At 42.1% G+C, this 5,000-nt stretch overlaps 1 pseudogene; it reads left to right on the top strand.

Annotated features, from left to right (window-relative positions):
• LOC118381799 (F-actin-uncapping protein LRRC16A-like) overlaps positions 1–5,000 on the top strand; it is a 279,527-nt pseudogene that overhangs the window by 18,077 nt on the left and 256,450 nt on the right.

The raw sequence follows: 5,000 nt of genomic DNA, 5'->3' as shown, positions 1-5,000 counted from the left end.
AGAGATATTAAGGAGGGGAATACGTATAGGAATAGACACTGGAGAGTTATTAAGGAGGGTGAATAGGTATAGGGAATAGACACTGGAGAGTTATTAAGGAGGGGGCATAGGGAATAGACACTGGAGAGTTATTAAGGAGGGGAATAGGTATAGGGAATAGACACTGGAGAGTTATTAAGGAGGGGGAATAGGTATAGGAATAGACACTGGAGAGATATTAGGGAGGGGAATACGTATAGGGAATAGACTCTGGAGAGTTATTAAGGATGGGGAATAGGTATAGGAATAGACACTGGAGAGATATTAAGGAGGGGGAATACGTATAGGGAATAGACTCTGGAGAGTTATTAAGGAGGGGGAATAGGTATAGGGAATAGACTCTGGAGAGTTATTAAGGAGGGTGAATAGGTATAGGGAATAGACTCCGGAGAGATATTAAGGAGGGGGAATAGGTATAGGGAATAGACACTGGAGAGATATTAGGGAGGGGTAATACGTATAGGGAATAGACACTGGAGAGTTATTAAGGAGGGTGAATAGGTATAGGGAATAGACACTGGAGAGTTATTAAGGAGGGGCATAGGGAATAGACACTGGAGAGTTATTAAGGAGGGGAATAGGTATAGGGAATAGACACTGGAGAGTTATTAAGGAGGGGGAATAGGTATAGGAATAGACACTGGAGAGATATTAGGGAGGGGAATAGGTATAGGGAATAGACTCTGGAGAGTTATTAAGGATGGGGAATAGGTATAGGGAATAGACACTGGAGAGATATTAAGGAGGGGGAATACGTATAGGGAATAGACTCTGGAGAGTTATTAAGGAGGGGGAATGGGTATAGGGAATAGACTCTGGAGAGTTATTAAGGAGGGTGAATAGGTATAGGGAATAGACTCCGGAGAGATATTAAGGAGGGGAATAGGTATAGGGAATAGACACTGGAGAGTTATTAAGGAGGGGGAATAGGTATAGGGAATAGACACTGGAGAGTTATTAAGGAGGGGAATAGGTATAGGGAATAGACACTGGAGAGATATTAAGCAGGGGGAATACGTATAGGAATAGACACTGGAGAGTTATTAAGGAGGGTGAATAGGTATAGGGAATAGACACTGGAGAGATATTAAGGAGGGGGCATAGGGAATAGACACTGGAGAGTTATTAAGGAGGGGGAATAGGTATAGGGAATAGACACTGGAGAGTTATTAAGGAGGGGGAATAGGTATAGGGAATAGACACTGGAGAGATATTAGGGAGGGGGAATACGTATAGGGAATAGACTCTGGAGAGTTATTAAGGATGGGGAATAGGTATAGGGAATAGACACTGGAGAGATATTAGGGAGGGGGAATACGTATAGGGAATAGACTCTGGAGAGTTATTAAGGAGGGGGAATAGGTATAGGGAATAGACTCTGGAGAGTTATTAAGGAGGGTGAATAGGTATAGGGAATAGACTCTGAGAGATATTAAGGAGGGGGAATAGGTATAGGAATAGACACTGGAGAGATATTAGGGAGGGGTAATACGTATAGGGAATAGACACTGGAGAGTTATTAAGGAGGGTGAATAGGTATAGGGAATAGACACTGGAGAGTTATTAAGGAGGGGCATAGGGAATAGACACTGGAGAGTTATTAAGGAGGGGAATGGGTATAGGGAATAGACACTGGAGAGTTATTAAGGAGGGGGAATAGGTATAGGGAATAGACACTGGAGAGATATTAGGGAGGGGGAATACGTATAGGGAATAGACTCTGGAGAGTTATTAAGGATGGGGAATAGGTATAGGGAATAGACACTGGAGAGATATTAAGGAGGGGGTATAGGGAATAGACACTGGAGAGTTATTAAGGAGGGGGAATAGGTATAGGGAATAGACTCTGGAGAGTTATTAAGGAGGGGGAATAGGTATAGGGAATAGACACTGGAGAGATATTAGGGAGGGGGAATAGGTATAGGGAATAGACTCTGGAGAGTTATTAAGGATGGGGAATAGGTATAGGGAATAGACACTGGAGAGTTATTAAGGAGGGGGAATACGTATAGGGAATAGACTCTGGAGAGTTATTAAGGAGGGGAATGGGTATAGGGAATAGACTCTGGAGAGTTATTAAGGAGGGTGAATAGGTATAGGGAATAGACTCTGGAGAGTTATTAAGGAGGGGGAATAGGTATAGGGAATAGACACTGGAGAGTTATTAAGGAGGGTGAATAGGTATAGGGAATAGACACTGGAGAGTTATTAAGGAGGGGGAATAGGTATAGGGAATAGACACTGGAGAGATATTAAGGAGGGGGAATACGTATAGGGAATAGACACTGGAGAGTTATTAAGGAGGGTGAATAGGTATAGGGAATAGACACTGGAGAGTTATTAAGGAGGGGGAATAGGTATAGGGAATAGACACTGGAGAGTTATTAAGGAGGGGGAATAGGTATAGGGAATAGACACTGGAGAGTTATTAAGGAGGGGGAATAGGTATAGGGAATAGACACTGGAGAGATATTAGGGAGGGGGAATACGTATAGGGAATAGACTCTGGAGAGTTATTAAGGATGGGGAATAGGTATAGGGAATAGACACTGGAGAGATATTAAGGAGGGGGAATACGTATAGGGAATAGACACTGGAGAGTTATTAAGGAGGGTGAATAGGTATAGGGAATAGACACTGGAGAGTTATTAAGGAGGGTGAATAGGTATAGGAATAGACTCCGGAGAGATATTAAGGAGGGGAATAGGTATAGGGAATAGACACTGGAGAGATATTAGGGAGGGGTAATACGTATAGGGAATAGACTCTGGAGAGTTATTAAGGAGGGGGAATAGGTATAGGGAATAGACTCTGGAGAGATATTAAGGAGGGTGAATAGGTATAGGGAATAGACTCTGGAGAGTTATTAAGGAGGGGAATAGGTATAGGGAATAGACACTGGAGAGATATTAAGGAGGGGAATAGGTATAGGGAATAAACACTGGAGAGTTATTAAGGAGGGGGAATAGGTATAGGGAATAGACTCTGGAGAGTTATTAAGGAGGGGGAATAGGTATAGGGAATAGACTCTGGAGAGTTATTAAGGAGGGGGAATAGGTATAGGGAATAGACTCTGGAGAGTTATTAAGGAGGGGGAATAGGTATAGGGAATAGACTCTGGAGAGTTATTAAGGAGGGGGAATAGGTATAGGGAATAGACTCTGGAGAGATATTAAGGAGGGGGAGTAGGTATAGGGAATAAACACTGGAGAGTTATTAAGGAGGGGGAATAGGTATAGGGAATAGACACTGGAGAGTTATTAAGGAGGGGGGATAGGTATAGGGAATAGACACTGGAAAGATATTAAGAAGGGGGAAGCTACTGGTTTCATTTGGCAAGCTACTGGTTTCATTTGGCAAGCTACTGGTTTCATTTGGCAAGCTACTGGTTTCATTTGGCAAGCTACTGGTTTCATTTGGCAAGCTACTGGTTTCATTTGGCAAGCTACTGGTTTCATTTGGCAAGCTACTGGTTTCATTTGGCAAGCTACTGGTTTCATTTGGCAAACTACTGGTTTCATTTGGCAAGCTACTGGTTTCATTTGGCAAGCTATTGGTTTCATTTGGCAAGCTACTGGTTTCATTTGGCAAGCTACTGGTTTCATTTGGCAAGCTACTGGTTTCATTTGGCAAGCTACTGGTTTCATTTGGCAAGCTACTGGTTTCATTTGGCAAGCTACTGGTTTCATTTGGCAAGCTACTGGTTTCATTTGGCAAGCTACTGGTTTCATTTGGCAAGCTACTGGTTTCATTTGGCAAGCTACTGGTTTCATTTGGCAAACTACTGGTTTCATTTGGCAAGCTACTGGTTTCATTTGGCAAACTACTGGTTTCATTTGGCAAGCTATTGTTTTCTTTTGGCAAGCTATTGGTTTCATTTGGCAAGCTATTGGTTTCATTTGGCAAGCTATTGGTTTCATTTGGCAAGCTACTGGTTTCATTTGGCAAGCTACTGGTTTCATTTGGCAAGCTATTGGTTTCATTTGGCAAGCTATTGGTTTCATTTGGCAAGCTACTGGTTTCATTTGGCAAGCTACTGGTTTCATTTGGCAAGCTACTGGTTTCATTTGGCAAACTACTGGTTTCATTTGGCAAACTACTGGTTTAATTTGGCAAGCTACTGGTTTCATTTGGCAAGCTACTGGTTTCATTTGGCAAGCTACTGGTTTCATTTGGCAAGCTACTGGTTTCATTTGGCAAACTACTGGTTTCATTTGGCAAACTACTGGTTTCATTTGGCAAGCTACTGGTTTCATTTGGCAAGCTACTGGTTTCATTTGGCAAGCTACTGGTTTCATTTGGCAAGCTACTGGTTTCATTTGGCAACCTACTGGTTTCATTTGGCAAACTACTGGTTTCATTTGGCAAGCTACTGGTTTCATTTGGCAAGCTACTGGTTTCATTTGGCAAGCTACTTTCATTTGGCAAGCTTTTCATTTGGCAAGCTACTGGTTTCATTTGGCAAGCTACTGGTTTCATTTGGCAAGCTACTGGTTTCATTTGGCAAGCTACTGGTTTCATTTGGCAAGCTACTGGTTTCATTTGGCAAGCTACTGGTTGGCAAGCTACTGGTTTCATGTGGCAAGCTACTGGTTTTGTGTGTGTGTGTGTGTGTGTGTGTGTGTGTGTGTGTGTGTGTGTGTGTGTGTGTGTGTGTGTGTGTGTGTGTGTGTGTGTGTGTGTGTGTGTGTGTGTGTAGTCCTTCCATCATAGTGCTAGTGAGCGAGCTGTAGACTGCTGAGGTTGTCACTGAGCCCTGTGATTGAAGGGTAAATTAAACTCCATCGGCTGCCTGAATTCTATTGTTCTACAATTATATTGTTCTCGATTCTATTGTTCTATTGTTCTAGATTATATTGTTCTAGATTCTATTGTTCTATATGATATTGTTTGAGAATTATATTGTTCTATATTCTATTGTTCTATATTATATTGTTCTACATTCTATTGTTCTAGATTAT

This window comes from Oncorhynchus keta, unplaced genomic scaffold (assembly GCF_023373465.1).
Source record: "Oncorhynchus keta strain PuntledgeMale-10-30-2019 unplaced genomic scaffold, Oket_V2 Un_scaffold_3956_pilon_pilon, whole genome shotgun sequence".
NCBI classification, from domain to species: domain Eukaryota; kingdom Metazoa; phylum Chordata; class Actinopteri; order Salmoniformes; family Salmonidae; genus Oncorhynchus; species Oncorhynchus keta.
The sequence above is the reverse complement of the archived record's forward strand: the minus strand, read 5'-3'. Positions and strand labels throughout refer to the sequence as shown.